Below are 21,844 nucleotides of genomic sequence, written 5' to 3' on the forward strand. Positions count from 1 at the left end.
GGTGATGTGCCCATGGTCACACGGGAGGTCTGTTGCACACCAGAGACAGAGAACAGAGGTGTCAGCTCCTTCAGCATGCAGAGCTGCTCACCTGTGCTTAGCATTGCACTTCGGGTCTCCTGACGCTCTGTTCCCTGCCTTGCCCGCATTACTACATCCTCACCTAGAGGCTCAGTACTCTAAGAAGAAACTAACATTAAAAAAATGCTACCTTTTACATCGTGGCTTGTTTGGGGTTTTTTTAAACACAGGCCATCTTTTTTTTTTGTCTCCTTTTTTTCTTTTTTTGTCTGTGTGTGCCCACTTTGTTTTCCAGCTCTATCCAAAATACCCAGGACTATGTAGCTGGCTGATTAGTGTCTTCTGGGGTCTTTTCTCCTTTGATAAAATGCTGCTGGCTGTTCTGTACCTGCTACTTTATATCCTTCCCCCTCTCATATATAGCTACCTATATCATATGGAAAGGATCAAACAGTTTTGATTTTTCCCAATGATACTGAGGAATGCAATATTTATCACAGGTTACTCGCAGAGAAGAAGAAAGGAGAATCTAAGAGTGTTCCCTTCAGCTGTGTTTCTGTCAAGGCACGGTCTATGTCCCAGTCCACCTCTGTTTTGCTCAGTGTGTTAGTTCTGCTCACTACGAGGTGTAATGCAGCAAGACTGATAAAGCTGGTTGCCACTGGCCATGTGAAGGAGGAAAACCAACCAAAGCTGGTTGTTCGTTATCCCCACTAAAGTGCTAAACAAATCTCCCAGCAGCTAAACTCCCTTCCCTTTTTATTACTTACTGTACCTTGTAAATCAAATATTTATTAACTGAAAACAGCTTTGCTCACTGACTGATCTTGCAAACATGGGACAAATTCACCGCAGCTGGCTAGTAGCCAATTGCTTATTCAGGCTGCTAAAGGAAATCAGCCTGGTGGAAAGACAAACTATGTGATGATTTTTCTTCCCCCCTGCCCCCTCCACCTTACTTCCCAGGAACAAACTGCAAACGTCACTATTTTGTCTGCCATATTCACCTTTGATGCAAATGAACATGTCTGAATGAGGTCATTACTACTCTTTTGAAGAGGACTTTATTTTTGTCGTGCCTGTGTCAAAAACAGAGCTTTAGTGGTTTGAATTCCCACGAGCAGACACAGATATTGTTTCAATTAGCATATCAGGTCCATCACCTGGTGAAAAGAAAAGATCTTTAAAGTGTCTGCCTCTGTGATTGCAGCCTGATCATCTCTTATTGTCTCCTGGCTTCATGTTAATCCATGGGGGTCCTCAACAGTCCAGCTGCAGCAAGCTGAAGCCTTTGGATGGTGACAGATGACAGGATGCAAAGAACAAAACTAAATCCACACTCACTTTCACTGAAAGTGCTGCCGGTAAACTTGAAAGATCTTTGCATCGTTTGAGGCTTTGCATTTGGTTGCTATAATGAAGGTGATTTGCTGGCCGTCATCTAATAAATATCCCCGGGGAGCATGGAATGTCAGTGCAGTTGCACTCACTCACTGAAGGAAGCAACAGAACAAGCAGGAATGGCAAGACCAACTCTATAAGGAGTTTTTCATGGTCACTGTTTGCACACACACCCCCCCCCCCAATCACCTGCTGCAAGCATACACATTGCAAGAAATGCATGCAGCTGCATGGGTGTTGTCAGTGAGTCAGTTTTCAGTGACTCATTTTGTGTCCAAGGAGCCATGTCTCATGCCCCAAAGTTTTGCTTGACAGCTTTGCACTAGTGCTTGTGTCAGTTGTGGTTGCATTGATTTCACTGATTATTACCAAAAGGACTTTAAATCTTATTAATGCTTTGTGTAATTACCTTTGTTCTCTCTCTAGGACTAATTTAAGGTGGTATACAGCGGTACACACCTCATAGCAGCATTTTCACCTAGCCTGAAGGAGCAGCCAGCTCCTGGGTGTGTGTTTTATTTTCACCCCAAGGTTAGTGTGGGTTGCTCACCCTCCTCCTCCAGGCGCTTGTGGCTTGGTAAGTCCAATAGAGCATCCTGGAGGGCCCTGGGGACCAGCCACCTCGGGCCCTAGGACTGCTGCTGGACTTCGGGCTTTTCGGCAGTGCTCTGAATCTGTATGTCTGTGCAGCAAGTCGTGGTCTCCTGAGCACTGGTTTTCTGGGCTGCAGCACAGAGCATCCCGGTCAGTGGGACCAGGCTGTGTGGTGGGGCGGCAGCAGCCTGCTCTGTTGGTCACAGCTTTCTTTGTTCCCTTCAGCTGTGAGAGCATTTAGAGCGGGGGGGGTCAGTGCTTGAAGAGGACAGGGTCCTGAATGTGTGTTCCTAAAGTCATAGGTGACCGGTTCTTATCAGGCTAGACATTCCCACCCACCCCCCGCCCAGCAAAGGCTAAAAACTATAATCACATCTGGGTCCTCTGACCCGTCCCCTTGTAAATTATTGCTAATATATTCCCTGTTTTCATTTTTATACCTTTGGATAGTTGAAGATGGATATACCATCTTTAATCACTTTTCCAAGCTGGAAATATTTTTATATTAAAAATTTACATTTTATGTTTGTGACAAGATGCACAGGCATTACTGAGCAAGCAGCAGCTGCCAGAATGCACAAATTTCCGTGTGTGTTTTACGTCCATTAGGCAGGGGCAATATCTATTTTATAGCATGCATTAACAAGATGGTCACCTGAGACTATTCATTTAGATAATGAAATAGCCACCAAGTTACTGTTGCTTTTTTAAATTCTTCTTTTAATGTGTATGAACTATTGTCTTGAAAGACCTGTGAATGCGTGGCAAGAGTGAAGTAGGGAAAGGCAAGATCTGTAGAAAGCTGCTCACATCTGGCTGTAATAGGCAAAACAGAGGGTATTCAATTAAAGGACGCTTTAAGATTTATGTAACATTGTTCTGACCTTTAGTAATTAATGACTTTGTAAAACTATTTGATGTGATACTATCCCTGGCTCCGTCACCGGCTTGCCTACCCATGAAAGATAATTTGACTGATGAAGACACAGATATAGATCGTAACAGCTAGTCTGAATTTTCCCATGTGCAAATGGTCTTCTTCACTATTAAGAATACTTTCCTACTTAGTTAATCTGGGAAATGCAGAAATGGAAGAATTTCTTTATAGCCTCAAGCATCCGTGCGGAAGATGCTGTGCAATATAGCAAAGTGTCAACCTTTATTTGCTAGCTGAATTGTTTGTGTGTTCCTCACAACTTCCCAGACTTCACTTCCAGGTGATTCAGGTCTTTCTGTCTGCAGGGTGCTGGCTGGGGGACAGCACACCTGGATCTCAAGAGGGATCATCTGAGGGAGCCATTACAAACACCCCCCATGTCCTCAGTTACTGGTTAACTGCGGCAGGATGGATGCAGCCTGCTGCTAAGTCCCTCTCCTGCCTTAACCGCTGAAGGGTGTTTGTCTTGCCACAGGTAACTGACAGATGAGGGTGTGATGGGTGTTGTGTTGTGCATAATGCCAGCACCAAAAGGTCAAAACACTAAGTTTATTGTGTGCTTTTCCTGGGTGAGAGCATGTTTATTCTTCTCTGCAATTCCGAGATTTCAGATCTCTTCCCACTCCCTGCCAAGACATCTGCCAGTGACTGAGGAAATGTTTTGAGGAAAAACTTGGACTCAAAGGTGTTTCTAAAGCAGTCTTGTGTTTACACCCCTTGGACACTTAGCTAGAAGTGCAGTTTCAAATCTTTCTTTGCCTGCTGAGTTGATAATTTATTCCAGATAAATATAGAAATTGGAGCCTTCTTACACAAACTTTTCTGATTGTCATGAAGCAATGTTTTGTGAATTTAAAAAAAAAAAAAAAAAACAAAAAAACCAACACAAAACCAACCCTAAACCATCTCCTTGTATTGTGTACTGTATCTTGTAAATTAATATCTTGTTTATGGGAACAGGCCTTGTACACTGCTAAGCCAGGTATCATCTTTAGGTTCAATGTCCCTCTCAGAGGAATGCTTATTTACTTGCTGTAAGCTGTTAGTTATTCTGAAATTGCATTTTATTCTTCAAGGTTTGTTTCCTTTCTTTGGTAGTGGATTTTTTGTGGGTTGTTTGGGTTTTTATTTGCCTTAAACTGGTCCTGATTTTACAAATAGTGCTCTCTGACACTAGAAAGCACCAAGTACAGGATCTCTGGGACACCTTTACTTTGTTATTCACAATATTTTGTGTAAGAGGATTTTAGACTGAAGCAGATACAATCTAATTGTGGTAGTCAGGAGTAACTGTACGCATGAAAATGCATTGGCCCTTGAATTTTACAGTTTCAGCCAACTGCTTAGGTATACCACATCATAAGATTATACAATTTATTCTTTCAAACTCTTCTTTTTCTCTGAACATATTTATTAAAAGGCCAAGCTATGTCCAGTTTGCACCTGATGGACCCTCAGGGAATTCATCTGGTTTGCTGTCTGTAAATGTGGCAGTCAGTTTGCCTGGGGCCGGGGGGGGGGGGGGAGGGCGGGCAGCGAGGGTGTGACGAGAGGGCTCTCACCCGTGTAGCACCCAGTAACTGAGGAGAAACACTTTAGTTGGGTGTCAGAACCAGAGCAGAGAAAGCAAGCCTTTCCCACTAATTGGTTTCTAAGCGTTACTCACCGCTCTTGTCACCGTATTCACTCGCGCCCCTGGGAGCACAGCTCCTGGACATGGCTTTGGGTCCCTCTGGGTCTGCAGCGTGTGGCAGCCACCACAGCCCTTGGAGCACCGCACACCCTGGGTGCCGCTGCGGGGGGACATGAGCCATGTCTGCCAGGGGACACGGCTCGGGGGGAGCGGGTGGCTCAGGGGGCGCTGAGCCTTGCACCCCTGCAGCGGGGGTTGCTCAGGAGAGCAGGGAGCCAAGCTGGGTCCTCCTGCCTGCTCCCAGCAGACAGCTCTCTACCAAAGCTTGCCCTTTCTGGCAGCTTCACTGCCCCGAGAGCTGGCCACTGCGGCCTGGGCTGCAGCTCCTGGTCGGTGGCCGTGCTGCGGCAGTCACAGCGAGTGGGGCTGGCCCCACACCCTGCACTGGTACACTGTGTCTCCTGTGGGCAATGCAGTGGGTGAGGGACCCAATCCAGCCAAAAAACAACCTCAGGACGGGGTGGGAAATGGTTGCCCCCCGACGTGGCTAGTTGTGCCACCATGCCAGCAGCTATGACAGGCACAGCACGGGGCATCGGGTGCGCAGTTTGCCACGCAGCGTTCCTGCTCGCTTGCCTCCCTCCTGCACCAGCAGCGGGGCTAGCTCAGGAAACTTCTTGAGCATCTTTGTCTCTACATTCAGGAGGCAGCCAGGCTGCTGTCCTCCCAGGAGGTGACAGGAGAGGGAGGGGAAGAGTGACAGATTGGCAAAAGGAGCATTATACCTCTGACAGCTTATGGATGTATGGGAAACAAGGTTGGCAAAAAGCAGCATTAGGTGTTCCCGCTGCCAGCTAATGGTGTCCAGTCATGTAGGTTAGTCTAACAAAGACAGATAGTAATGGATTAGCTGTACCAGAGCAAATGTTTTATTGGCAAGTAACCATTTACAACCTACTGTGCTCTTCCATCCAGAATTTTCCTACTGAATTTCCTGACAAACCACTGTCCTAGCACCATCTAGTGTCCGACCCGCCAATGTAGGTCCTTAGAGTGGGAATACAGCCAGCTGGGGGGAAAAAGGAAAATAAAAATCAGAGGGGTTCTTTTTTGGTTGGTTGGTTGGTTGGTTGGTTTTGGTTGTGGATTTTTTTAAGCTACCATAGATTCCTACAGCACCTTCAGAAAAATCTTCAGTTGCAACATCTGAAATACTGCTTTTATTTCCAAATCATGCCATTTTCTTAACAAGATTGTCTCTCCTCTTTCATGTCTAAAATATCTCTGCATAGAAAAGGGTAGCAAGCAGGGATGGCACTTTCTTGACAGGGATATTGAAATCCTCGGTTTTGGTAGGAGTATCCTGGCTGAATGAATGAGGAGCACAGAGGTATCAAGAAGAGACTTCATGAAAAATGCAGGTTCTTAAATGTCAGTGGCAAGGCAAGCCAGCAGTTAAAATTCTGCTGCTTAAGTGTGCTGGATTACTTCCAAGAGGATGGAGCAATGGAGAGCAATGTGCCACAAAGAACAACAAAATGAGACCGTGGTATGCCTGGCAGTACGATCTGGCGTGTAAAACTACAGAAATGATTGCAAAGTGTCCTATTTCTTGTGAAATCAGATGCGCAGCAGGAATGTTGGCACTCCTGATTCCAGTCTCTGAGTGGCGTGTATCATCATAGCTTATTGCCAAACACTGAGTTTATTACCATTATAGAGTCAGGAATGTGTATTTGTATCCCTTCTGTCATATTACATCTATGGGGCTAAGTCTTGCAGTTTGTAAAGTGGAGCAGAGTAATTATCATACATAAGAAATTACTAAAATCTGACAGGCACATACCTCCTAGGAAGGATAGCCCATGGGATAACAATGGGGGCCAAAATGGCTTTGAGGAAAACTTTCCCAAATTTTCAGTATTTATCTATGGTGTGTTTCCCTTAGCATCTAACATTAGTCCCAGACAGCAGAAATACTTTTGATCCATGCATCTCAAGATACACTGCACATGCATGGCTGCCAGCGCCAAAGTTCCCTGCTTACGCTCTCAGCCGTGGGCAGCCCTAGCTGCTCACGTGATGGTTCATCAAAGCCATGAAGACCCTCGGTAGAGCCCTGGCCAGTGCTCTGACGATTGCTCCGTCTTCACTAGAGGAATCTTTGGCAACATGCACCTTCACTTCTAAAGGGAAGCCTTGTTTCCCTGCCAAAACCTATTAATTCACACCAGTTTGCCCAGAGCTCACCATTGCCCAGTCCCTGTCCTGCGGTGGGAGGGGGACATGTCGCAAGAAGATGCCAGCATCGTTTGCCAGATGCTTGGATGTTTTAGATGATTGCTGCTTTTAAAATGGAAGGGCAGAATAAATTATTAGAAGAACTTCTGGAAGAGGAAAGGGAGAGAAAGAGTGACATGAATAACATGTATGTGCCCCTTATGAAGCGATGGGCTTTCTGATGCAGGGTCACCTGAACCCCTGGCAGCTGCTGAACACTCCTATGTTAGCTGACGTGAAGACACTCCACCTGAAGTTTGCCACTTTACAAGTGAGACGATTGTTAAGATTTCAGGTGGGGACTTTTCCTGGCAGACGTTTTTCTTCACTTACCATTTGTTTTAATTATTCCTGATGTTTTTGCCTATCAAACTGCAGACTCTTCAAAGGAAAAGGAATAAGCAGTTGTCATAACAACAAAGATCTTCATTACCACGGGAACCTTTGACAGCTTTATTTAAAAATTAAAAAAAAAAATTAAAAGAAAAATTCAACCAATTATTTTTATCAGTCTGATTCATGTTCTTCTTAAACAGATTACAGTGTGTTCTCTAGCAGTTACACTGTGTGGAGGGACTAGGGCATGAATATTTATTATGATGTGAACTTTGGGGGAAAAAAAATTAAAAAGTGCATTTGTTGTATTTATAAACTTCCTGTGGCAATAGCTTGCTTCAGCTTTTAATTACATTATACATTATCAAATTAAAAGGTGGGATTTTTTCTTTTTCTCTTACACTTGTGAAACAAAATGATCATAGTATTAAATAAAAATATGGAGTTAGTCCTTCATATGGTCTAGACAATTATGTCTTCCACTTTTCAAGCCAAAAAAAAAAAAAGGATGTTAGCGTCCTGAAGATAGAGGAGTGATTTGTTTGCTGAGAGATTCAGGCCCTTTGCAAAGTTTACAGCGGACTCCTGGGTTTAACCTTCAGTTTTCTCAAGCTGAAGGAGAAGGGGGGAAAAAGATGATCAGCCATTGCTGTACCACCTTACAGAATTGCTTACTGCTTTCCCCACTCCCAGTAAGCAACCAGTTAACTGGGAGGTGTGACCTGCTGGGGCTGATGAAGATGTCTGATCCGTGGGTAGAGTGCTGCCTGGGCAAAGGGGAACGGGAGCCAAAGCTTCCTTGTATTTTTTCACACAAAAGAGGTAAATAGCTCCCACTACCTTCTGTTTAACTTGTGCACTCAAATTTGAAAGACGCTTTTCCTGATTTCACATTCTAATTTTTAGTATGAAATAAAGGCTAAATGCCTTTCATCTTTTTGAGGCATTTATAGTATCCTTAGCAAAAGGATTTTTTTACAGCAAAGTGAAGGATAATACTGGAATTGTTAAACTTGTATCCCTTAAAATAATTTACATTTGTCCTCAGTTTGAACAGAGATGTTTCTTGCTGGGCGTAATCAACAACTTAATTCTCTCCCTAAGCCAAGGAAAGAATGAATATCTGCAGAGACCTATCATTCTGTCTTCCATCCATAAAGAAATATAAAAAGCAGCTGTTGCATTCATCTTAAGAAGATGATAGCTGTAAATTACCTTGTCTCACTGGCACTTCTTCTGCAGATGTCCATAATTCCTTTGTCATGGCGATGACCATGAAAAGCAAGGAAAATCCCAAATATATAAGGCCAGACTCCTTTCCCACGAGAACAGATCACTTAACCTCAGGGATGAGAATAGATTACCTAACCTCAGGGATGCATTGGGACCCTAGTACCTGACAGTTTTTGGGCAGAGATGTTTTTATTTACTTTTTAAAAAGGACTAGCCACATACGGAGGAGCTTGTTTTATTCCTGTGAGGAGGTGATGGGGTGCTTTGTGTATTAGTTTCCTTATAGCCTACTTCATCTACCCACAAGCTGGGTTTGAAGGCTTCACTCTGATGGGAAATATGGCTGTGGCTCTCCTGTTACAGGAGATGGTGGAGGGAGTTATTATTTAATTATGACAACTACACACATACAAGACATTGCATTAGGAAACACACACACACCATCTGCTAGATACCATGATTTAGCTGTAGGCGTACAAAAGCGGAGTCTTATGAGCATTAACTTTATTCTAGGAGACTATAAATGTGGGTCTCCTTGCACAGCACTGCCGAGGGAGGCATTCAGGGGAAGAACATTCCTCGATGATATAGTCATTACTGTTTCAGCAAGACATTAATTTTTACAATAAATAAGCTTAATCTTTTTATGCAGATCGTTTTAGAAAATAAACAGGCCATTTTTATGAGCTACTTAGAACTGGGGCTGGGATGGGATTTGCAGTAAGATCCTACATACACTACAAATTGTAAGCAATTTTTAATTCCTGGGGAACTACTGCAGATCATTATTTGCTGTTGTTTTTAAATAACTTATAAACACAACATTTTTGTGTGTTTCAAAGCATTTAGAAAGTAGAAGAATTGCACGGTGGAACTAAATTGCTGATTACTAAAGAAAGAAGGTGAGTGTAATCCATGCACTGAGCTTGTAGTTTTAACACGCCAGCTTTTCTGATCGCTTCTGGAGAACTTCTATGGAAAACAGGGCATGTGGGAGCTGGCAGGGGAGGGCCTGACCACTGTCCTCAGAAGCATGAACTCCCCTGAGCTTCAGTCTGGTCTCCTCTGCTAGCCACCTTTGTAACTTCAGCAGAGGTTAGCAAACAGCAGGCAATTCAATTCTAGTATCTTTAACCACTGACCTCACTTGTAGAAAGAAAGTGGTAACGCAAATCTGGACTCCTGAGAATATGACTGTCCTGCCTTACGTGGGCTGTGAATAGTAACATACAATGAATGCATAATTCTGATGGGAACTGTCAATTAACGTTTGCTGGAGAAATAATGTGGCTGCTATCTTGATGATAACAGAGGTGTCCTTTTGATGAAGTATTAAAGAAAGAAACAATATTACTAGCCATAGTTAGTCATTTAATATCTTGCAAGCGAATCTTGAGAGGGTACTGATTTTGCCTTCTGGCCAACTCTGAGATGATTGCATTTATATAACAGTCTCTGTTTTGACACTGGATTTGATACCATGTCCTGGCCAGGAGGTTTCACAGGTTTGGTGAGATACTGTGAAGGATCTGAACCATTCCAGCCCAAAACAGCCTTGTTTTCAGAAGAGAAACGTGGCCTGTGGTTTGGGCCGCTACTGTTGACCTTGCGTGATGTGGGCTCAGTTCACTGCTCTGCCACCTGTGTGCCTGCCTGTCAGCCTGGACAAAGCAGTGTAGTCTGAGCCTTCGGTCCTCTCTTGTAAACGAGCTGATCTCATATTCTTAGGAAATTTCATTCTCTCTTTAACTGTGAAAATGATGCTTGGGCACTGTGGAAAAGGGGATCACTTAACTAGGTTAGTTTTGGTTGCATGAAGCCACGTGGTTGTGTTGACCCCAGAGGCATCCTCATTTCAACAGCTACAAGTTTATGTAAAATGCTTCAGTTCCCCGTGTCACAAAAGTTCAGTACAATTGTATTCCTCTTCTCACTATCCACTGACCCAAGCAATTGTGTCTCACAATTACAAGAAGAAAAAAATAATATCAAGTCTGGCTTTATTAGTGGAGCCCAAGGGAATTCCACCTCCAGCTAAAACTCTGCTAATATCCTGCAGAGAATATGAGATCCCACATCACATCAGGCAGCACCCCTGGATTGCATGTCTAGCTCTAGATACACCACCACCTAATACAAACACAAATGTCAACTGAGGAGCCAGGTGAACGACTCAAGCCATGAAACCAGGGCTTGAATAAACTGGCAGCAAACTGAAGCTGACCCTAGGGACATACTTGGTACATGCTGAATAAACAACTCTTCCTCCATACCCTTGGGCAGAGTCAACCTGGGTTCTTTACACCATGCAATTGTCCAAAACTTTTATTTTAAAATATCGGGTTTTAAACAAATCAAATTCTGGGCAAAAGAACAAGCACATGAAAACATCAGTAGTTTTGTTTGGTAAGGTAGGTAGAGGGTTTCTGTGGTTCCTTTTTTTGAAGAGTGTTTTATAATGTAAATATAATTGGGATGATAAAGAGAAAAAATGTTTTCATCACGAAAGCAACTGTAATTCCCAATTAAACAACGCCTAATAAATGTTGGTATTGTTCAGTCTTCATGGAGGCCACCACTAACATCACACAGTGTGTAGGCCCCCAAAGCTCTTGCTTGTTTCTAAAGGGATCAGGTCACACCACTCTGTTCCCCCCAATTTATTTAAATCTGTTACTTTATTTCAAGTGCTAATTATCTCTCACAACAAACAGAGCCTTGTCGGCTGCAATTACTGGCATTACAATAGATTATCAACAGAAAAGTGTGTCTTGAAGCAAGAAGTGTTGCCTTGGTTACCAACCCAAAATGCTCCTGGATTGCATCTGTAACCACAATTTCCTGATTATACCTGAAATATTTCATGAGCAAGGCCCCTCTTTTCCTCCTAAATTAGCGCAGGGCACCATGAGCCAAATTTTACCCAAAAGAATTCCAATTTAAATCAACGGATGGTGCAGGTTGGGAGCTGGTGGTAGGTTATCCTAAAGGCAAAAGAGAAAGGGTTTACATTTTGCATTAATAGAGGGGGATGTATTTTGCTCTTGGAGTTAGAGCACACAGGAATAATTCCTCTGTCTTCGCAAGTGTTACGCCTGACTCGTAAATGAGAATAGGCTCTTGTCCAGTAAACTGGAGCAGGTGTGTTTCATAAGGCTGTTCCCCTTCCTACCAAACACTCTGACGCATGTGAAGAGCTGGCACCGGTTAGGGAGCCTTGGACTGGTTGTAAATGCAGTTTTCAGGATAGTTGTGAGATAAGGTTTTGATTTGACTTGGCAGAAGGAGAAATGTCAGCTGTGAAGGAAGCATGAGTTCAGGCGAGAAGTTGGGAGGTTGGGTACGTCTCTCATCCTGTGTCACACAGCCAAAAGTTAAATGCCTCTGATTTCCTAAGAAACGTGCGCTTGTCTTTCATTCCACATACAGTTGCTTAAAATAGGAGGGAATCAAAGCCAGCGGAGGTACGGTGCTGAAACTTTGTTACCTTGCCCGTTGAACGAGCTTTCAGGACTGTTCAGGGAGGTGCATCAGCCTCTGAAAGGGAAGACTGAAAAACAACTGGGATATCCAAGCGATACTTCCATTAAGTGTAGTCAAGTATATCCTAAGCTGCAGTCCTACAAAGCGTCATTTATCTGGACCCCCAGCTTGTGACTCGTAATCTTTCATGGACGATTTTCTCCTTATAGGCTTTCCAAAAGCATCACAGTCAATGTTAGTGCACAGAGAGCAGCTCCCTGGTCTTGAAATGGCTGAAGAGCTCAGTGCCTGTCTTTATGCCTAAGCCTGATCAAGATCTTCAAACATGACATTCATACATTTGCTTCTCCCAGAGAAGTGTGAAAATTTTGGGATTGCCTACCAGATTGGGTGAAACCTGGTGGCAGCCTCTGCTTTCATGTAAGTTCTGGCTTAAAATGGAGCTTTTCTGATTCTGTGCAGTGGCTCAGTGTTAGGACATTTGGCCAGAAAGGAGGAGCCCCAAGTCGGTTACCTCCCCTGCCTGAACCCCACCATCTCATCTCCCTGTGCGTGCTCTTGTTGCCGGGATGGGGGCTGCATTTTCCAGCCTCCCCATGGGACCTGTGCCATGGCACAGGAGAGACTCAGCAACGATTCGGGCCAGAGGGAGGGACACCATAACCAGCTGCGTGGCTATGGTGTTTAGTTTATGTGGTGAGTTGACCTTGGCTGGAAACCAGGTGCCCACCGAGCCCTCTATCACTCTCCTTCTCAGCAGAACCGGGGAGAGAAAATAATATGGAAAAAACCCACTTGTGGGTCAAGCTAAAGGCAGTTTAATGAAACAATAGCAAAAGTCATGTGCGCAGAAGCAAAGGAAAACTGAAATATTTATTTTCTACTTCCCATCAGCAGCGGATGTTCAGCTGCCTCCCAGGAAGCAGGGCTTCAGTATGCGCAGTGGTTGCTCCTGAGGACAAATGTCATAAATAATGAATGTCCCTCTTCCTTCTTTCGCTTAGCTTTTATATCTTAGCAGATGTCATATGGTGTATGTTCCCTCCCAAAATTTTTCCCACCCCCTGCCTACTGGTGGTGGGGGAGCAGGCTGGAGACACAGCCTTGATGCTGTGCGAGCGCTGCTCAGCAGTAGCCAAAACACGGGTGTGCTATCACCACCTCTCTCGCGACCCATACGAGCACAGCACTATGGGGGCTGATATGTGACTCAGTCAGACCCGATACAGTTTAAAAGAGGGAGTCCTGAATTCCAGTCCCAGCTCTTTCTGTACTTTATCTGTATAAAGTCCATGCAATGTAAAATAGATCGCTGTCTAGGAGCATAGACTGGGACCAAAGGCTCTTGCTCTCAGAGGAAAGCTCGCAGTAATAATCTGAAGAGTTGTGGTCCCTCTTGCTTGTGCACACTCATTCTCCTCTCCCCACAGCCCACTTAATACTGAAGCTCTTTGGCTTTTCAGAGGACTCGAGTGCAGGCTCCCACCTTCGCTCACGGCTGTGCTTTGGCACATTGGCGTGCACCCATATAGGCACAGTGTTGCTCCGAGGCTCTCACCTGGCGGTTAGAGGAGGGCTTGTGGATCTGACTACAGTTACAGTGAGAAAAGACTCACGCCTGGATGTACTGGATCTCGGTTAAGCACTGTAATGCTCCAAAACCCTATGGCCAGCGGTGGCAAGCAAGGCTGAGCCCGATTTGCCTCTGTGAGGAGGCAGTGCTCCCCGACTTGCTGTCCTCTGTCACCTAATCTTGGTTAGCTGCTCATCTAGGGTGCTGCTGGCTTTTTGTGGCTGGTACTTTGGTAGCTGTCACTCTTCTAGTCATCTTACAGGGAGGCCAGGCACATCAGTATCAGGTGATTGGGGATGTGAGTTACGCAGCCTGTGAGAAACGGCGTGCAGCTTCTTGATCCTGCAGGAGCCACGCAAGCCAGGGCAATTAGTGACATTTTGCTTAAATCCGTTTCTGCATATGAATCTTCAGTTCTTAACACAGGACAGGCACTGCCTTATGTGGCTTATTTATTCTGTGTTTATAAGTAGTAAGGTCTCACCTGCTGAACTGAATGTTGAAAAACAACCATCCGTGTTCCTACTCCACTTAGTACTGCAGTGCCAACACAATTCAAAGAGAGTGAACATCGTTTGGTTCCCTCGTGTGTGCCATCCACAGAAGACGTCTGGGATTCTCCAAGCGCGCTGCGTTTGGATGACAGGGTTGCACGGCCATTGCCGGGAGCTGGGATGGCTGGCAGGGCTCTGCTGGTCACACAAACACCCGGACCTGGGACTGGGAAGGCAAAGCTCAGCTGCTGGTCCAAGCCAGGTGAGGAGTTGTCATCATCAAGGAGCTGTTTATTGGCTCTGGCTGATGTTACAGGAATTATTCATGCTATCTGGTGCTTCCTTTGGTAATATCAACAGAAATGAGAGGCAAGATATGCAGTTTCAGAAGGCCATCCCAGTCTCTTTTCTCAAATGCCACAGGTTTGGGGGGCTCAGAGCAGAGGTGTGATTTCTCAGGAAGTCTAGATCAGTGGGACTGCTGAGAATAGTAAATCATCACTGATGGAAATATTGCCTTTGAACCAACCAAAAACTACTTTGAGGAACATGTTTTTATTTCAGCTTTGGAATCACTAGCTAGGAACAAATAACAGGGTTTGGGGGGTTTCTGCAGATCATTGGGGAGCACACTGCAGAGTCACCTCTTCATTCATGTTTTTCATTCTCTTGATTTTTACAGCATGAACACTGATCTGTACTCACAGCGTGAGTAACTGGTTTCTGTTTATCCAAAACCAAATGTAAATATTTCCATAAAGATAAAATTTTAATGTAGGACTTTATGACAAAAGCTGTTATTTCCAGGCTGCTGTTAACAGATCCATGCTGCTGTGGTTTAAATGGAAAATTTTAGAGCTGATTATAAAATGTTGAAATCAGACAGAGCTATGAAGACTTGCTAACACCTGAAATGAAGAGAAGGTCCTGTCAGAGATTAAAAAAAAACAGAGTGAAGGACTGGAACCCAAATATGAAAGCGCACAGCCAGCGTCCAGCATGGCAGCACCATCAGAAGAACATCGTTATCAGTAGCGTAATAAGGCTCTCCCCCTGCACGTGTTTCTTGTGCTTAGCCCAGGAAATGAATGGTACTGTAATACAGCTCCTTCACACATACATTTTGGCTGCTTCAAAAATTAATTAATTAATTCTAAATAAACAGCAATTTCAATAAAAATAGACTGCTTTAAGAGGAAGTAACTAGGATAGAGGGGGAGTGCTGGGGAGGAACAATAGTGCAGAGAGAAGTCTGGGCATCCAGAGAGGGACAGATTTAAGGTTACTTCATTACGCTCTTACTAAAATTAGATTCTTTCCATTTTTTCCTATCTTGGGCTTTTGCATATGTTTTTTTATAACACTCCCTCTGATGCCCTAAATACATGCTTGGAAAGTAATGTAGATTAATTTCTACCAGCCCTTGATATTTTCTGTGCCTGGCAGTGTTCCACACCGCAGAGAATGAGGATAGCTGCCCTCTGAGTGTGGTTTACAGGACTGCTCACGGATGAAGCGGGCATAAGCAGGTTACTGTCATTGTTTAGATGTGGCATTTGAGTGGCCTCTAATGCGTTTTGTCTGCATGGAGCCAGCCCTGCAATATGTCTGAAAGGCTCCCCTAGCAGAGTGCAACAGGTTTTGACAACCACCACTGCTCGAAGGAAGAGCAAATGTGTGATTTAGACCATTGTTAGGGACTGTTTTTTGCAACGAGTTGTCACATTGCAAAATTGTGAAGCTGCGTGTAATAGGATGCTGACTGCAAAATGCGTTCCAGTCATGCTCTCCTATTATGTAAGAATGTAACTATGGCTGTTTGCCAGTGATAGATTGCCAAACCACAGAGGAGCAAAATACTGAAAAACTTAGCATGTCTAAACCAAAATTTTGTTCTACCTGAGGCTATGCTATTTTATTTTAAAATTTTATTAAGAAATATATTTATTGTGCATTGTTTTCCTTAGAGGTGAATGGTTTTGACACTCTATTCCTTCTTTCCATGTAGCCATGCTTCAATGAATTTTGAAGTTTTAATGAAAGTGATCAGTTTCCTTAAGCAAGTTGAAGAAATTGTTTCTCATTATTTCATTAACAGCGGTGGTGTAGTCTTCTTGTAATCACACCTAGCACCTAGAATGAGGTGAAGAAATTAGTCTGCAGTGCACCTTTAAAATGAATGGATACATAAACTCCAAAGAAATGAAAAGAACCACACAACCACAACTACTTTAGATTGATTCTAGAACTTTTGTTTAATGCCAACAATGGAAGTTTAAATGAAGGTGGGGGGGTGGGGGGGGGGTGGAGAGACCAGAAAAGTAAAAATAACACTATTCCAATGGATAGTTTTCCTGTCATAGACTAAAATTAACAGCACGGCACCATGCAAGCACAGAACAAAGGGAGCTACTTTGCTCTATAGCCTTTGCAATAAGAAAAATGCAATTAAAAATGCATCCAGGTCCTTTGATTTTCTTATTTTACTACTGTTCTCTGAATGTCCTTTATTCATAATGCTTTCTTCTGTGTACGTTACAACTCCCAAATTCTTCAGCTCCAGGATTTGGGGGCACATGAGGGCTGTCAGATCAGGCTTTTGCTCCACTTCCTATGGAATATGCTCCCTTCCCAGATGGGGAGCTCCTCTGGAATAGAAATAAGTAATGATAGTGTGACTACTTGAAAGCCACATAGAGAGAGGGAGGAAAGAGATGCTATTCACTTTGGCAGTACAAATAAAGTGAGAGCTTTCTTTCTACAGGCGTGTGTGGGAAGGGCAACAACAGAGCAATTACATGGTGGGTGGGAAAGGGGATTTTGTCACTTTGGCAGTGCTGACAGACAGAAATAAACTGCTTCTAGGGGGATAGCAGGGTAAGAACTTGCACATCAAGAGCATAAGCAGAATTAAAATGGGCCCTTAAGGGGATTTATTGAGGGCTGTGGTGTGGTGTTTTTTTTTTTTAAAGTGCCTAAGGCCCATACTATTTCATTGTGTGCAAGCCAAGAATCAGGAGTGGGGAGAAAGAGTGAGCAAGTTGCATCCAAACTAGTAAGAAACAGTTCTGATTGCAAGAATATGATTGCAACCCTTATGCAGCCCTGACAGATGTGGAAGAACAGCAAGTTCAGTGTGTAGGGCCAGCAAGGGAAGGAGTTGTGGTCAAGAAGACAGCATGGAAGAAACCACCTCCCCTTTTCAAAGCAATAATGGAGTCCCTTTCCTATTTCTTGTGCATAAAACGATGTCACATATTGGTCACAGTGTCCGGAGAGGTGTAACACTGCCTTAGGGCACATGACACATTGCCAGGATTTGAACTAGTGTGAACTGAGACGCATGGGCACTTGAATTCCCTCTGTCTGTGACAGACTTTTTCAGCAGGTGCGATTGTGCTACTCTTTTTCTTGGTTTCCCTGGCATTCCATATTACTCATACAAAGGCAGAAGGCAAAGTCTGCTCCAGTTCAACTGGAAGAGGGGAATGAAGCACAGCTGCTCTGTACCCTTCTTGCTGTTGTGCTGTTGGCCTTCTGCAGGAAATAAGTAATATTACTAACATGGGTTAGAATAATGATTCTGATCACGGGGGTCATTTTACGTCATGATTTTTTCTCTCAAAAAGAAAACTAGTGATTTCCAGCAATATAGTTCGACATGGACAGATGTAATGCAATAATTCTGAATTGGAAATAGCAGACTGCTGCAAAAGGAATGTAAGAAATATCATATATGGAATACATAGGGATATGTTTGGGCACCACAGGTTTGTTCTACCCATCTCTATCCCTTATGTCCACCTCAGTGGGACCCTTCTGATACAGTGAATCCAGCAACTTCCCTCACCCTTTCCTTTCCAGAAGAAGTGACGGAGGGGATGTCAACCTTCTCGTCCAGTGCTGAGTGCTGCGAAGGGCTGGGTAGTGGCGTTTCCCTTTACACATAAAACATGCACTGCTATTTCATGGACCCTAGGTTTTGCCTGAGTTGCCAACAACCAAATTTGAGAGTCTCATCATTTAGCCGTGCCAAGACTGGGCAAGTCATTATACTCACTTGGTGCAGTGTTGCTTGTAACAGCAGGCTGTGCTGCCATGCAGTGCGCTACAGCTAAAAGCGAGTAAGCCTGCCTTCAGCAAGACAGCCTAGAGATTTTTTAGGTGGCAGATGATTGGTGATGTCACATAAAATTGACAGCTCTTCAGACAAAAGGAAGAAGCTTGACTTAATGAGTGCTATGGGTGGGTGTATAAGCAAAGATTTTTCTAAGAATTATCACTACCTGGGAAAGGCAATTTTCAGCTGAATTGACATTCCAGTAATTAAGGGCCAACGTAGAGAATCTTGGTCATTATAACTATTTAAATTTCCAAATTGCTTAGTTAAGAATTGCTTATGGTTGAACTGCTACTGACAGCTCCATCACTTTCTATTCTCCCCTAGCTTGATTGGCAAATTGATGAGGTCTGTACCACGCAGCCACGGCTCTATCTTGGTGCCAAAAATCACTACCTGGCACAGAACAGTGAGTAGCAACTACGGTCAGATCAAATCACGATGAATCCAAGCTTTATGTTTGCTTCTTGATCGTGAATATACATGTTAAAGGGGTCACTGGGTGGCATGTTCTTGAAAACCATGGTGTAGGATGTCATCATATTTTAGTTATTTAAATTTCCTTTATCAGTGTATGCTTTTTATTGGACTAGTTGGAATCCATATTGCTGGGCTAATACCGAGCTTAATTTTTTTCTGGCTTTTTTCCTCTGTGTTGACAGTTTTGGGTAGACAATGCTTTTCAAATGGCAAATGTTATTTTGTGGTCATAGGAACTTTCTTCCAGAGAGATGGGTAAAAGAAACATCTGGAGCTTTGGAGGAGTTTGCATTATGTCTTGAAGCAACTTCCCTAATTTTGAAAGTGAACTGTTACATGTTCTGTCTGCCAGTTGTTTTAATTCTCTTGTCATACCAAAGTCAAACAGACTGAGAGAGACAAACCATATTTTTATTTTAACAATTTAGAAGACTTTGTGCATTATTCTGCAAGAATGGAGACACTGGATCTCTTTTAGCTTTAGCATGTTGGCCTCCTTTTCTCCCTGCAAAAATGTATTAACTTATCATGTACTTTGTTCTACTGACTTAGAGAGATGATTTTATTTTTTTTAATCCCTCTTCCTCTCTACTGTCACTTTTGATTCACAGTTGCTAAGCGTTGCAAAAGCTCACCAGAGGGACACTCTTACAGTGTGATTTGCAAACTTTGAAATAACACCCACCAGCAGAAGCACCATATGCTACGAAGTTGCACAGTAAACTGACAGCAGTATTTCATTTATAATTTGAATTTCCAAAAATGTCAGCATTTTTCACATCAACAAATGCCTCAGCTTGCAGTGCATGACTCCTCTGAGTGGACATTAGTTTATGCCAATTCTGCTTAAATTTCTACACACTTTATTAATGACAGCCACATTAAAATCAATTCATTTTTATGATGGTAACTTGTGGTATTGAGACAAAATAAATCTGTGAATTTTCTGAATGTGTAGCTAAGTCGCATACTATACAAATGTGTGTGGTTTACGGCATGTGGACTTTGTGGCTCTCTGTAACATTGATAATTCAGTGCACCCTTTTTGATAATAAAATAAAGTACCAAGGAATAGTTTTTTAATCAATCAAAGGCAAACTTCACATAAAACACAAGCTGTTCCCTTCGTGGTTAATTTTCATCCAGCTGCACTTAAGTACAACAGAGCCAGCAGAGAAAACTACTTGGCAACACTTCCTAATTAGGGGACGTTAATTACAGCTAAATACTATACAATTTCTATGTTATAAGAGTTCATCTAAATCAATGTTATTATGGTACTAAAGGAATTAATAATGATTTCATACTTAGAAGCTGTTGCCAAACTACCCATTAGTTCAGAGTTTAAAATGACTTTACAATGAAATCTCTAAATCTGCATTACATAAAACACTGGAGCGTTCACAGACAATCACACATGGCACTTCTATTGTGTATTAATAACTGTGCCTGATGGCATCCCGTTTTCATGCTGGAGTGTTGATGGGGTGGGTGAGAGAGAGGGAGGAAAAGGCCCTGAGGGATAAGGCATGCATCCTTACAAACTGCGAAAGTGAGATCTCTCTCTGAGGATGGAGACCAGTCCTTCCACTGGGAGATCTGACGGGGGTGCCATGGGGCAGGGGCAGGCAGACCCACCAACAGCACCACAGATACGGCATACGTGAGCAGTTCAGATGCTAATGCTGAAATAGTAAACTGGGGGGGCATAGGGGTCGTGTGGTGGGATCACAGCCCCTCCGTTCACTGAGGAACATGGCTTGCTCCCAGGCCACCATTTCAGACGTGCCCTGCCACCTAGAATGTCAAACTTGTTATGGAGCCGATGATACATGCTAAAAGGTCCTTCACAGCATCTACTCATATTCTTGTTTTAAATACAACACAATGACTAAATTACTTTTTGTTGCATCTTGCATTTCTAGCAGCATCTGCCTTGTTAAAATTATGGCTTAGCATTTCTTAATCAATCCAAATTAGAAAAAAATGGAGAAACAATAACCTACTGTGCAGATGGAGAACTTCTCTCAGGTTATTTCTTATTAAACAGGGTTGTCCACAAGTGCCTATTACTGTCATAGAAGCCACTGCTTAGCAGCATTGTCAATAAAATGGGATGAGAGACCAAGACCAGTCTAGATGCACAGAGCAAACTGACACCTGGTCTGTACAGTGGCGGGGAAGCTACTGAGGTGTCAGTCTGCGGTGCCTCAGCACAGGCTTTGCAGGGAGAGAGTCTGAACGGCTCAAAGCCCTCTTTGTGCCCACTCAACCTGAGACAGCTCCAGTCCCCCCAGCTCCCCTTAGCACCATGTGTACAGCTGACAGCACTCGCCCTGTGCTGCAAGAGCTCGTTGGTCTTCTCCCCCACCCAGAGTTGTTGCTACCCTGGAAAACAGCTGTACCCTTCATTTCCAGTATCTTCCTTAATGTCCAGCTCCTTTTTATCTCATTCCGCCCCTTTTGTTTAATGTGGTGAACAAGGTATGGTACATGCAGACATACCTGCGGGGGGGGGGGAGGCGCGGCGGGGGGGAGGTTCTTTACAACTTTATTGGTTTATTTCTGAGAAACGGACAGAGAAAGATTAGTGTTGTTGTAGGGAAAAGAAGCTCAATTCATATGTTGTAAAGCAAATCAGGATCAAAGCTGTTTATTGATTTATTAATGACGCGTAATTAACTGGCAATCAGTGAACTATACATCCAGGGTCAATATCAGCAACACAACAGATAAAATGCAATACAAGATGCTTACAAAATGTAAATAAACACTTGAAAATTCAAGAAAGGGCTTCCATAAGTAGTCCCACCTTTAACACCACAGCTTCCCACCACATTCACCCCGGGTGGGGGCGAGGAGGGATCCCACAAGGCCACACATGCCCGCCTGCAGTGCCGGTCCCCACGTTGTGCCCTGGATTATCAGTCCACGCACGGCACCCCTGGGGAGGAGGCACTGCCTAGCCTGGATGGAGATGGGGACACGAGTGGGTCTAGGTGAGTGTGGGCCCACAAAAAGGGTGAAAGAACCTTGCAGGAATTTAAAGCCTGACAAAGGAAAAGCACTTTTGGCAAATACACACAGAATTTTAAAAGACAGCTCCTCATCTGCTGGCTTTGAAGAGCTGACCTCCAACCAAGTTATGAAAGTTGTTTTGGTGCGCTGCCCCAGGATGGGAACATCAGAAAGATCAGTAGATAGATGCAAAATTAACCCTTTCTAAGAAGTCAGATGTGGGAACATGCAGAGAAAATAT

The sequence above is a fragment of the Falco cherrug genome, chromosome 5, assembly GCF_023634085.1.
Source record: "Falco cherrug isolate bFalChe1 chromosome 5, bFalChe1.pri, whole genome shotgun sequence".
NCBI lineage: Eukaryota > Metazoa > Chordata > Aves > Falconiformes > Falconidae > Falco > Falco cherrug.